The 14,896-nt window shown below is 38.8% G+C and overlaps 2 pseudogenes; one reads left to right on the plus strand and one right to left on the minus strand.

The window, feature by feature from the left end:
- The first annotated feature begins 508 nt into the window (after window positions 1–508).
- On the plus strand, window positions 509–1,240 carry LOC115300775 (annotated as a pseudogene).
- A 9,974-nt stretch (window positions 1,241–11,214) lies between these two features.
- Window positions 11,215–11,331, minus strand: LOC115303817 (annotated as a pseudogene).
- Between the last annotated feature and the right edge of the window lie 3,565 nt (window positions 11,332–14,896).

Consider the following 14,896-nt stretch of genomic DNA (forward strand, 5'->3'; position numbering starts at 1 on the left):
TATATATATATAATGGGATAGTATTTGTCAATAAGGAAGAATGAATTCATGCCATTTGCAGTAATGTGAATGGAACTGGAAGGTATAATGCTGAGTGAAATAAGTCAGTCAGAGAAAGACAGATATCACATGTTTTCACTCATATGTGGACCTTGAGAAACTTGACTGAAGACCGTGGGGGAAGGGAAAAGGAAAAACTGGTTACAAACAGAGAGGGAAAGAGGAAACCATAAGAAACCCTTAAATACAGAGAACGAACTGAGGGTTGATGGCGTGGTAGGGGAGAGGGCTAAATAGGTAACGGGCATTGAGGAGGGCACGTTTTTGGGATGAGCAATGAGTGCTGTATGTAAGCAATGAACTACAGGAAGTACCTCCCAAACCATGAGCACACTGTACACACTGTATGTTAACTAATTTGACAATAAATTATATTTAAAAGAAAACAATGAAGAGAATCTGGGGGGAATAATCTTCTGGAAGCTCATGTCATTGTTACCATTGAAACCCAGCTGATGTCAGTATCATATCATCTAGTAATACTGGCCAGAGAGCTTTGTTGAAGTTTGCTTCTGCTACTGGAACCACTTCTCTTTCTGACCACTCTGCTCCTGGAAACTTCACTAACTAGAGACAGGCAGCCTTCCAGGATTTGAGAATTCTCATGGTTATTGATTCTAGGGCTGACCACCAGCCTCTCACAGAGGCATCTTTTATTAATCAGTATACCATATCTCTGCAGTATATAGAGATTGACATCCCTTGCAACAATGAGGGATCTAACAGTGTGTCTGATGTGGTGGATGCTGGTTTGGCAAGTTCTGTGTATGCATCGCACCATTTCCTGTGAACATCCATGGGAGTTCATGCCTGAACTCTACTTATGCAGATCCTGAAGAGATTGAAAAGGAAGAGCAGGCTGCTGCTGAAAATGCTGTGACCAAGGAGGAATTTTAGGGTGAATGGGCTTCTCCAACTCTTGAGTTCACTGGTTTTCAATCTGAAGTTTCAGACTGGTCTAAAGTCATGCAGGTGCCTTCTGTGCCTATTCAACAGTTTCCTAATGAAGACTGGTGTGTTCAGCCTGCCACTGAAGACTGGTCTGCAGCTCCTACTGCTTAGGCCATTGAATGGGTAGGAATAACCACTGAGTGGTCTTAAGCTGCTCTTGCACAAAGGCAAATAAAATGGAACTAAGGTTAATGTAAAATAAAGTTTATTAAAAAAAAGAAAGAAAATAATAAAAAAAAAGTAAAGGAGAGGAAAAAGAAAGGAACTCTTAAGAGACATACAAAATGGAAGACTTATAGGCAAAATAGAGTGGGACAAGGAAATTCTATTACCAATGAATGGACTGGTTGTGGCAAAGTCTTTTCTTCTGGGGAATGGCAGGGGTCTATCAGGCAGATTATCTCACTAGTGCCATCAGTAGTTCCTAACTGACTCATTTAAGATTCGACTTCTGGGAGAGGCTGAAACTGTAATTAAGTCTTAGTTTGGTTATGTGGGCCTTAGTATAAGTGACTCTATTTTGGGTCACTTTTTTTGTTTTTGAACATAACCCAAACCTGTGGGTTTGAAATACCCACAGATCTCCTTAGCCTCAGGGGCTATACATAGCCTTGAGATATTATATTATCAGTGAGAGCAAAAATTCTTATTCTACCATATTTATACCTTATTCAGACTTATTGAAGCTTTTATGCCTGAAAAAGAGAAGGAATTTCAGTACTATGCCAGAAAGTATTGAACGTGAGTCTAAATCAACTATTTGTTAATATTTATTTAATATATTTATCCTCTTGTAAAAGCTGTATGAGAAGTACATGAAGGTGGCTGTGGACCAGTTTTGTGGACAGAGGTCAGATAATACCCAATGATCAGGCAGATGATTTCACTGGAGTCCACCTCCTTTTTTGTAACTCTCAGCGATCAAAATGTAATAATTTTCAAAAGTCTAAGAGAAGGCAATGTTTCACATGGTAGAAAAAAACTTATTTATAAAAATAAGGGGTGCTTGGGTGGCTCAGCGGCTAAGTATCTTGACTCTCAGTTCCAGCTCGGGTCATGTTCTCACCATTTTGTGAGTTCAAGTCCCATATTCAAGCTATGTGCTGATGGTGTGGATGCTACACGGGTTTTTTTTTCTCTCTTCTCCCTCTCCTACCTCCTCTCTCTCAAAAATAAATAAACTTAATAAAAATTTTAAAAAAGATTTTATTCTTAAGACTAAGAAGACTAAGTTGTAGCCTATAAGCTACAAATAAATAAGTTTTAATCTTATAATTTTTTAATAAAGCTGCTCTTCACCTATGTGCAATGTGTACAGATAGATACACACACACACACACACACACACACACACACACACACACACACACAGAAAGACCTAAGTAACAATTTTATCAATGTTTATGAGTAGGATCAGAGAGTGGTATTAATAAATTAAAATAATAGCCAAAATAGGAGGCAAGATGGCAAAGAAGTAGGGAGCTCTGTACTTTTTGCCTACTTGTATCTATCAGACTAAGGACTGAAGCACAATACTCTGATCCGCAAGAGTCTGGGAAGAAAAAAGACAGAGTCCACTAAGAAGACTGCCTTATAGGTGTGTGAGTGTGAACTGGGGAAAATAAAAATGGGCCAGGACTGGAGGCTTGGAAGGGAGGGACCCCCCTTTGTGCAGAGCTGTGGAGAACCACAGAGAGATGAGGGAAAAAGAAAGAGAGGCTGAATATGCTCATAGAGCTGTCTCTAGAGAAGAGAAAAACCTCGGCCTGGAATGGAGAAGGATCCTATCATCCCATCTGTAAGTGCAGGGTTCAGGGAGAGAGACCCTTTCTCTATAGCTGGGGCACTTTCCTTGCCCTAGGCTCCCCAATCCCAGGCGGCACCAGGAGAAGCAGCTACCCTATTCCCCCTACTTCATCCTCGGCTAGGAAGCCACTTGGCCTGTGGGAGTACATTTCAGGTGGTATCATTAAAGTGCGTGGATTAGGATCTGGAAATGAGGCAGGGCTTGGGAAATACAACTTGGCCTGCCCACAGCACAGGGACATTGGACCCAAAAGAGTGTGTTACAATGCTTGGTTGGAGAAGGGGCAAGGGGGGGCACCATTCTTTTCCCCTCAACCACCAAGGCGAGGCCTTGGGGAGAGGCCTGGGGGACCACAGTGGAGATGAGACCTGCCTACACCAAACCATGCCCATCCAAGTTGTAGAGCTGCCTTCCCCCCTCCCGGCTCCATCCCCCAGAGCCTGGGCAAGACCAACATTGAAGCCTTGCTGTGATCTGATAAATTCTTGCTATTCAGATATATTTTCCCTGATCTCATTCTTATCTCTCCCCTCCTTTGGCCTGGACATGCAGGATATTGGTTTGCCTAAAGAGTCGTATTTATTATTTTCTTGATTCTACCTCCCTTTCTCTCTCTCTCTGGAATAATCAAACTATATAGTTTCTTTGAGTAATATTATCTTCATTTTTTTGTCCTCACCTCCTACCATATTCTCTTCTTTCTCTCTGAATTAAACCTTTTAGTCTCTGGTCAACATTCAATTTCCCTTCCTTCACGCCCCTGTCACTTCTCTCTTTGTATATGTTCTTCCAACAGCACTGCCTCCATCCTACTCTTTATTTGTAACTGAGAATTCTGGTTTTATGCTTTTAAAATGTCCTCTGTTTTTTGTTGGGTTTTTGGCCCCCCCCCCCCTTTTTTTTCCTTTCCTTTTCTTTTCTTTCTTTCTTTTTTTTTTGTTTCCCCTTTTGGTTTGCCTATTTGGTTGATTTATCTGTGTTTGCATGTTTCTGTACCCTGTGTGTTTGTCTGTCTGTTTTCCTTTTCAGGGCTACCACACGAAAAAAGCCAAAGTGCACATGGTGGAGAGTCCTGAATTTTACTATGAGAAAGGAAATAAAATAACCAAAGACACAAAAGAGAAACCAAGAGACACCATTAAAAGAGCACTTCCTGAATGGATAGCCCACGGACAGTCAATGAGCCTCATTTAATTTACAGGTACAGAGTGCATAACGAGCTTTTAAAACTGACAGGAGACAGAAGGCTAGCCAAAATGATGAGGTGGAAGAATTCTTCTCTAAAGAAATTCCAGGAATTCACAGCTACAGAATTGCTTGAAATAGATATGAGCAAGATAATGGAACAAGTATTTAGGACAATTGTCATAAAAATAATCACTGGGCTTGTAAAAAGCATGGAAGATATCGGAGAAGGTACTTATACAGAGACTAGGGACCTTAAAAATAGTTGTGATGAGTTTAAAAATGCTATAAGTGAGGTGTATAATAAAATGGAGGCTGGGGGCACCTGGGTGGCTCAGTCAGTTAAAGCATCCAGCTTCAGCTCAGGTCATGATCTCAAGGTTAGTGGGTTCGAGCCCTGTATTGGGCTCTGTGCTGACGGCTAGCTCAGAGTCTGGAGACTGTTTCAGATTCTGTGTCTCCCTCTCTCTCTGACCCTCCCATGCTCGTGCTGTCTCTCTCTGTATTAAAAAAAAAAATATGGAGAGTGCCACAGCACGAATTAAAGAGGTAGAGAGGAGAATAAGTGAATTAAAGGACACAGTTATAGCAAAAGAGGAAGCCAAGAAAAAGAGAGATAAATTGATCCAGGAGCACAAAAGGTGAATTTGAGACCTAAGTGATCACTCAAACAGAACAATATCACAGGTATTCCTGAAGAAGAAAAATAGGTCTTAAAGGGATACTTGATAAAATTATAGGTGAGAACATCCCCACTCTGGGTAAGGAAATAGACATTGAAATCCAAGAGGTACAGAGAACTCTCCTCAGATGTAACTTGAATTGACCTTCAGCATGACATATGATAGTGAAACTGGCAAAATATAAGGATAAAGAGAGATTTTGAAAGCGGCTAGGGATAAAAGGGCCCTAACATACAAAGGGAAACCTATCAGAGTGGTTACAGACTTTTCTATTGACTCTTGGCAGGCCAGAGAGGAATGGCAGGAAATCTTCAATGTGATGAACAAAAAAAAGATGCAGCCAAGAAACCTTTATCCAATCAGCTTGTCATTCAAATAGAAGGAGAGATAAAGGTGTTCCCAAATAAACAAAAATTGAAAGTATTCATCACCACCTATCCAGCCCTACAAGGAATCCTAAGAGAGACTCTATGAGGGAAATGTTCAAAGAATACAAGGTACTAGAACACACTACAAGCAAGAACTCTACAGAGAACACAAAGAATCTAAACCCATGTTTTCCAATAATAACAATGAATGGAAATGGACTCAATGCTCCAATCAAATGACATAGGGTAGGAGAATGGATAAAAAAAAAAAACAAAGTCCATCTATTTGCTGTCTATAAGAGATTCATTTTAGACCTGAGGACACCTTCAGATTGAAAGTACGGGGATGGAGAAATATCTATCATGCAACTGGAAGTCAAAAGAAAGCTGGAGTAGTCATATTTATATCAGACAAACTGGACTCTAAAGTAAAGGCAGTAACAAGAGATGATGAAGGGTCTTATATGATAATTACAGGGTCTTTACATCAGGAAGAGCTAACAGATGTATAAACATCTACATGCTGAATTCGGAAGCACCCAAATACATAAAACAATTAATCATAAACAGAAACAATCTTCTTGATAAGAATGTGCTAATTGCAGGGGATTTTAATATTCCACTTACAGCAATGGATAGCTCAACTAGACAGAAATTAACTAAAGAAACAACAGACCAAAATGACACATTGGAACAGATGGATTTGACAGATTTATTTAGAACTCTACATCCTGAGGCTAGGGAATTCACTTTCTTCTTGAGTGCGTATGGCACATTCTCCAAGATTGATCACATAATGGGTCATAAAGCAGACATCCATAAATATTAATGAAATGAGATCATACCATGCACATTTTCAGGACACAATGCTATGAAACTTGAAATTAATCACAGGAAAAAGTCTGGAAAATCTCCAAAAACATGAAGGTTAAGAACCACCTTACTAAAGAACGATTGGGACAATCAGGCAATTAGAGAGGAAATTAAAAAACCTATGGAAGCAAATAAAAATGAAAATAAAATAAGCCAAACTCTGGGATGCAGTGAAGGCAGTCCTAAGAGGAAAGTATATTGTAATCCAGGCCTAAATCAAGAAACTAGAAAAAGCACAAATTCAGAGTCTAACAAGCACCTAAAGGAACTAGAAGGAGAGCAGCAAAAGCACCCCAAACCCAGCAGAATAAGAGAAATAATAAAAATCAGGGCAGAAATAAACAATATAGAATCCCCCCCCAAAAAAACCTCACCAGTTGAACAAATCAATGAAACCAAGAGTTGGTTTTTTGCAAAAATAAACAAAATTGATAAACCTCTAGCTAGGCTCCTCAGAAAGAAAAGAGAAAACATGCAAATAGACAAAATCATGAAGGAAAATGGATCTATTACAACCAATCCCTTAGAAATACAAGCAATCATCAGAGATTACTATGAACAATTATATGCCAACAAACTGGACAACCTAGAAGAAATGGAGAAATTTCTAAATGCACATGCACTGCCAAAATTCAAATGGGAAGAGATAAGAAGCATGAATAGACTGATAACCAGTGAAGAAATTGAATCCGTTATCAAAAATCTCCCAATGAATAAGAGCCCGGGGCCTTATGACTTCCCTAGGGAATTCTACCAGACATTTAAAGCAGAATTAATACCCATTCTTCTCAAGCTATTCCAAAAAAAAAAAAAAAAGAAAAAAAAAGAAATATAAGAAAAACTTCTGAATTCCTTCTATGAAGCCAGCATCACTTTGATTCCCAAACCAGAAAGAGACCCACCAAAAAAAAGAGAACTATATGGTGATATCCTTAATGAATGTAAAAATCCTCAACAAAATACTTGAAAATCGAATTCAACAGCATATAAAAAGAATTATCCACCATGATCAAGTGAGATTCATTCCTGGGCTTCAGGGTTGGTTCAATATTCACAAATACATCAATGTGATACATCACATTAACAAAAGAAAATATAAAAACCATATGATCCTATTGATAAATGCAGAAAAAGCATTTGACAAAATACAGCATCCTTTCTTAATAAAAATCCTCGAGAAGATTGGGATAGAAGGAACTTACTTAAACATCATAAAAGCCATTTATGAAAACCCCACAGCTAACATCATCCTCAATGGGGAAAAACTGAGAACTTTCCCCCCTGAGATCAGGAACAGGACAAGGATGTCCATGCTCACCACTGTTTAACATAGTGCTGGAATTCCTATCATCGCATCTATAATCAGACAACAAAAGGAAATAAACACATCAGAATTGGTAAAGGCGAAGTCAAACTTTCACTTTTACTAGAACTGCTCCATGAATTCAGCAAAGTTGCAGAGTACAAAATCAATGTATAGAAATCAGTTACATTTTTATACACCAATAGTGAAGCAACATAAAGAGAAATCAAAAAAGTGATCTTATTCATAATTGCACAAAAGACTATAAAATATCCAGGAAGAAACCTAACCCAAAATGTAAAAGATTGGTATGATAAAAACTATAAATAACTTATGAAGGAAATTGAAGGAGACACAAAGAAATGGAAAAACATTCCATGCTCATGGATTGGAAGAATAAACATTGTTAAAATGTCATTATTACCCTAAGCGATCTATACGTTCAATGCAATCCCAATCAAAATTGCACCAGCTATTTCAAAGCTAGAACGAACAATCCTAAAATTTGCACCGAACCACAAAAGACCCGAATAGCCAAGGTAATATTGAAGAAGAAAACCAAAATGGGAAGCATCACAATCCTAGACCTTAGCTTCTACTACAAAGTTTTTGTCATCAAGACAGTATGGTATTGGCACAAAATCGACACATAGACCAAAGGAATAGAATAGAGAACCCAGAATTGGACCCACAAATGTATGGCCAACTAATCTTTGACAAAGCAGGAAAGAGTATCAATGGAAAAAAGACAGCCTTCTCAACACATGGTCCTGGAGGAACTGGATAGCAACATGCAAAAGAATGAAACTAGACCACTTTCTTAAACCATACAGAAAAAATAAACTCAAAATGGTTGAAGGACCTGAATGTGAGACAGGAAACCGTCAAAACTCTAGAGGAGAAAGCAGAAAACTACCTCCTTGACCTCAATCGAGGCAATTTCCTCCTTGACACATCCCCAAAGACAAGGGAATTAAGAGCAAAAATGAACTATTGGGACTCATCAAGATAAAAAGCTTCTGTACTGCAAAGGAAACAATCAAGAAAACTGATTGACAACTGATGAAATCAGAAAAGATAGTAGCAAATGACATATCAGATAAAGGGCTAGTATCCAAAATCTACAAGGAACTCACCAAACTTCACACCTGAAAAACAAATAATCCAGTGAAGTAATGGGCAGAAGACATGAATAGACACTTCTACAAAGAAGACATCCAGATGGCCAACAGACACATGAAAAGATGTTCAGCATCACTCATCATCAGGGAAATACAAATCAAAACCACACTGAGATACCACCTCACACAAGTCAGAGTGGCTAAAATGAACAAATCAGGATACTACAGATGCTGGTGAGGATGTGGAGAAACGGGCACCCTCTTACACTCTTGTTGGGAATGTAAACTGGTACAACCTCTCTGGAAAACTGTGGAGATTCCTTAAACAGTTAACAATAGACCTCCCCTAGTACCCAGCAATAGTACTGCTAGGGATTAACTCAAAGGATCCAGAAGTGCTGATGCATAGGGGCACATGTACCCCAATGTTCATAGCAGCACTTTCGACAATAGCCAAATCATGGAAAGAGCCTAAATGTCCATCAACTGAGGAATGGATCAAGAAGATGTGGTCCATCCACTTTGCTACAAATCACCATATTTTATTCTTCCTCATTGCCATGTAGTACTCCATTGTATATATATATACACCACATCTTCTTGACCCATTCATCAGGTGATGGACATTTAGGCTCTTTGCATGATTTGGCTATCGTAGAAAGGGCTGCTATGAACATTGGAGTGCATGTACCTCTATGCATCAGCCCTTCTGTATCCTTTGGGTATATCCCTAGCAGTGCTATTGATGGTCATGGTGGGGGACACTTGTGAGGAGAAGCACTGGGTATTATATGGAAACCAATTTGACAATAAATTATTATTAAATAAGTAAAAAAAAAGATCTGGTTTATGTATACAATGGAATATTACATGGTGATGAGAAAGAATGAAATCTGGCCATTCACGACAACGTGTATGAGACTTGAGGGTGTCATGCTAAGTGAAATAAATCAGACAGAGAAGGACAGGTACCATATGTTTTCACTTAAAGCGAAACAGTAGAAACTTAACAGAGGACCGTGGGGTAGAAGAAGAGGGGAAATAGTTAGGGAGAGGGAGGAAGACAATTCATGACAGACTCTTGAATACTGAGAACAAACTGAGGGTTGAATGGGGAGGAGGAATGGAGAAGTGGAGGGATGGGCCTGGTGGAGGGCACTTGTGAGGATGAGCACTGGTTGTTTATGGAAACCCATTTGACAATAAACTATAATAAATAAATAAATAAACAAACAAACAAATATTAAAAAGTAAAAAAAATAATAGTCAAAACATCTTGTGATTTTCTATCTTCTTCACCAAATAAAAGCTTGGCAGGGAACCTTGTCTGTCCTCTTCCATGCTTAGCCCCAGAATAAAATGCCTGTCACATGGTGGGTGCGCAGGAGACATTCACTGAATGGTCAGATGTTGAATAAATTCATAAAGTAGATCAGATAGGACTAATCAAGATTTGATTATTTGGTATTGAATATGTTGGTCAAAGTTGCAATTTTAGGATTAAAAAATGCTTTAATGTTTTTTTAAAAGTTATTTTTGAGAGACAGAGACGGCATGAGCAGGGGAGGGTCAGAAAGAGAGGAAGACACAGAATCCAAAGCAGGCTCCAGGCTCTGAGCTAGCTGTCAGCACAGAGCCCAATGTGGGGCTTGAACCCATGAACCGTGAGATCATGACCTGAGCTGAAGCTGGACGCTTAACCCACTAAGCTCCCCAGGCACCCCAATTTTAGGATTTTAAAGACATGTGCACATATAGCTGATGAGGGAGTGTTCAGCAAGACGAAGGCAAAGTGCAAACCAACAGCACCATCCCTACCCCAAAGTGGGGTATGTATGATATCCTTGGACACACCAGGCTACCCCAAACAGGAAAGAACACAACAAATGGTAAAACTGTTAAGAGTCCACCAGTTTACAAGAAAAAATAATTCTTCTAATGGCCTAAAGTCCAGGAACTCCCTACTGTCTTAATGTTAATGTTTTCCTAGAAGGAGAAACAACCTTAGCTTGACAATATCTAGGCCTCCAGTAAGTCTTTAGCATGTGATATTCTCTTTGGACACTCCCTCTTGGCTTTACTCCATAAAATTGCCCCCAAATGCCCCTCCTCCCCCAAACCTGCAGTGCAGTTCTTTCTGCCCAAGGTTCCTGTCCCCATGCTTTAATAAAATCACCTTTTTGCACCAAACACTTCTTCAAAAATTATTTCTTGGCCATCAGCTTCTAACACCAAAAACTCTACCATCACCTCAAAGTTGCATCATATCCAGTTTTGATTATCTTTCTTTAGTTTTTATATGCTTTTAGACCATCACCTAGAATCTCTCCTGCTGCTCATTTGCTGCCCCCCCCTTTTTTTTTTAATTTTATTTGTTTGCAATGTATGACCTGTCAGGCAAAGACCAGTTAAAGCCAGGCAATGTTGTGAAAGTCTTCACCCTAGAAAAAACCTGCATCTTGAGAAATTGGGGGTGATTGGGTAAATGAGATTTGAGGTGATCTGTATCTGGTTATTCATCTGTTTCCTGTGGTCCTCACAGCCATATAAAATTGAAGTGAGAGGTAACGCTTACTTTTTAGAATCTTCCCTGAATTGAGAGCACTGGCAATCTGTCTGTGGCCAGTAATTGAAATTAATTGGATTTTAGAGATAATAACATTTATACTAATGTGGTTAATGAGAGAAGACAATAGTCCTAGAGATAAGTAGCTTGGAGAGGTGGGACAGGAGGATTTGTAGTCCCAGTAGGAGAGACTGGGAGTCTAGGTGGGGAGCTGCTGGGGTGGGGGTGGTGGGTAGAAATGAAAGACAGGAAGTTGTAAAGAACTGGGAGGTTTTAGGGAAGCCAGAGAGAGGAGCAAGGGGGAGGAAAAGTAGAAAAACCTCTTTGGATAATGATAATAATATTGTCAGTTATCCCTTATACTGATAAGAACAGATACTACACTTGATCTTAGCCAAAAGGCCGAGAAGCGATTAGTTATCCCTTATAAAGTGCTTCCTATGTGCCAACCATTATGTGTTTTAAATTTATGTCATTTTATCCTCATAACAAACTCATGAGGTAGATACTATATTTTTTTAATTAAAAAAACAATAGAAAAAACTATGTTTTAGAGGAGTTTAGATAATTTGTCCCAGGTTGCTTGGCCAATACATATGCAAAATAAGTATGCTTCACCTGGGCTTTATACCACCACCTCCCATTTGCCCAAAGCTGGAAGCAAAAGAGCAAATATAAGCATTAGGGGTGAAATTCTGAAACAACTCTGAAGAGAAGGTGAGAAGGGCCTGATTTTGACAAGGGCTTGAAAGAAGGACCTAGGACCCCAAAGAACAAAAATCTATTTCCAGATAGTAAACACTTTTCAAGAAAGAATCCTGGCTTTATAGGTTTGTACTTGGCCTTTGCACCACCAGATCTCTGACTGTGGGGCAGTAAGGTATATGGCCCACTGCTAATGAAGGTAAACTGAGAGTGAATGTGAAAACCACTGCCCCGTCCAGTCCATATTCTAATAGCTGGAGTAATTATCCTCTACAAACTTAATTTATGCCTGTTTTTCACACCACGAGCACATGTTTATGAACTTTTATTAACTATCTTGAGCTGGAAGGGCCATAGTAGAAAGGACAGAGAGATAAGCTAGAGAGGAGATGGTCTTGGAAGAGAAACCCCAGATCACACGAGTGGTTGCAATGAGAGGTGCTGGTTTCCAGAGAGAAATCGCTGTGAGCGCTCTACCTGGAGTACAAGCTATTCTGTCAAGAATCCTTGGAGGTTAGGTCACCAAAATTATCAGAAACATATGGGCCTTCCTAGTCATATTGGCACAGCCATGTGAACAGTATTATAAATGAACAAATTTTGAATATAGAGCTGGACTCAAATTCAAGCTTAAATATTCATTAATTGAGTGACCTTAGGTAAGTCAACTTGCCTCCCTAAACTCTAGGATTCTCAAGGGTCAAGTAGGAATATTTATACCTGCCTCTCAAAGTTCACTTGATATTTCCAAATAATGGCAAACTTCTGGCTCATTGCAGCCATTCCTAAACAGTGGAGATTTTATAGATGTGCTTTCCTTTGACCAGATAGGAGAGTAGAGAGAAGAAAATTTAGGATTTTTCCATATGAGTTTTAGTATTCCTCTCCATTTTATTAAATAAGTCCCCTGAAACCTAAATGTTGCCCTCCCAACCCTATTTCACTCAGATTTAAATCAACACTGAACTTTGTGTTTCCCAAATGGGAGGCTGTATCATTAATAATCCATTTGGTCATTTATTTCCTTTCATTTTTGAGCCTTTTAAAGTTACTTATGCTTGAAAAGGTCTAAAGTGTACCTTTACTCTCCTTGTCATACATCAAACTATCATTTCCTGCTTTCTTTTTATAATATAAGGATTTTTATTCAATATAATTTTGTGGCAATATACAAATATATATTATTTTTGCATAGTACTATCTAGATAAGATCATAGAATTCTCGCATATTTAAGAGAAATGGGAAAATTAAAATGGTTGTAAGGTTAACACACGCACTCCACCTATTAAATCTGGTATCGAATTGAATGACTCAAAATAATTCTAAAGTCAAAGTATGTGTAAATTTCATGAAGTATTTTTGGCTTGCCTTCCAAGTCATTAGGAAAGTCATTAACCTTCCTACTAATCAGTCTCTGAAGGCTGGGAATCTTAGCACAACTCCCCTCTATCCCAGTACCATGCCATTCCCCCAGTCTCCTATTTCCCTCGTCTCTAGAAAACCTTACACAGGCCTTATCCATCTCATCTGACCTTCCTGAGGCATAAACACAGCCCCGTAATGACAGTCAATTAAATATAAATGCATCTGTTCTGACATTGTGGTGCCCTGAAAGCAGTGAAGACTGCTAGTCACTTAGAAGCAATGAAAAGCATCAAACTGGGTAGAAATTGCAGTACTTCTCTTAAGTTCATTTTCCTTGTAGCTCAATTTCCTAGCTCTGCACTTTCCTAGGTAAATCAGATTAATAGAGCAAAAGGGGGTTATGGGGAGATTGGTGGTAGATAGCCAGATGGTTTTTTGGAATGAAAGCATCTCATCCTGAGCCATGAGGGAAAGGTAACCAGTACTTTTGACAAGTAGGTATTCAGCTATATGAGAAGTCATTTAAATGGGAAGTGGGAGCAGAGGTCTTCTGGCAGGGAGTATCTTCATTATTGCTGTCATGGTGCCTGTTAACTATCCCCATCTATCATTTGTTCAATACCTTAGTGAAATTAGCCAACTGCATATTACAGCAGAGCTCTGATGTGCCAATCTCCCCTGAAAGCATTAACTGTCTCTGTTATGCATTCTACCCACCCTCCACCCCTTTTTACTGCCCATTAATGATCTTTCATTTGCATCATGGAACAATGAAATACTTTGGCCAATTATGTGAAATTACAGGTGCTCTGTAGATGCCCTCTGTCACACATTTACCTTCTTTGTTGAAGCAGTGGTTTGAAGTGGACTTGTATTTCAAACATTATTTGACTTCTGCCTGTTTCTGGATGGAAGCAGTACAATTTTAGCTGGCACAATATGCTTCTGCCTTTGGCTTAATAAAGTGGCTCATGCCCAACCTGGATGAAACTATAAAGTCAGTCTTGACAGACCCCTTTAAGGGATCCTTTTAGCTCATAATCCATGAGGGGAACAGGACATCTCAGAGCATAACAAACTTGCCCTTTCAATCCCAAGAGACTCTGCCGTAACACATTTTAAGATTACTTTTGACATGTTTCCTCTGGGATATTTCAATTAACATAGAACTATTACTTCAATTTCTTTGATTTAGAAAAAAAAGTTAGCTTATACTTTTGAGCAAAACTAAATGTATAGTAATCTTCTAGGAACCAGAATATAAAAGTAAGAGAAACCAACACTTATGGAACATATATTATCAGCCAAGCACAGTGTTGTGTGCATTTATGTTAATTCTCAATCCCTCCCTGCAAAATGTATGAAATCTGGTTTTATGAATGTGAAAACTAACGCATAGATAGTTTAAGAAAATGGTGCAAGATTGATACTACAAAGACTTACTTTTCTATTGCACAAGGAGGCAGTATTAAGCAGACCAAGAAAAATGCACTCGGGTCTTATCTCTGCCACTTGTTAGCTGAGTTATCATTGGAAATCCATTTATCCTCTCTGTGCTCCAGATTTATCATCTATATAATAAGAAGAGGGATACAGTTCAGGACTAGGATTATTATGAGATTAAATTAGACCTCATTATGGAGTTGGGTGTAAGGAAGATACTCAATGACTGTTATTATTTTTTTCCATATGCTACTCAGGGAAAAAGCTAAAAATATCTCAAAAGAAAAGAAAAGACATACTCATGTAAAAATGGAAATATAAAAACACTCAGTTTTACAATATCATTTGTTGATATTATATATGTTTTTTTCCAATAATATTTTATTGTCAAATTGTTTTCCATACAACACCCAGTGCTCTTCCCCTTAAGTGCCCTCCACCAACACCACCACCTCTTTTCCCCCC

Source organism: Suricata suricatta, chromosome 1, assembly GCF_006229205.1.
Source record: "Suricata suricatta isolate VVHF042 chromosome 1, meerkat_22Aug2017_6uvM2_HiC, whole genome shotgun sequence".
NCBI classification, from domain to species: Eukaryota; Metazoa; Chordata; class Mammalia; order Carnivora; family Herpestidae; genus Suricata; species Suricata suricatta.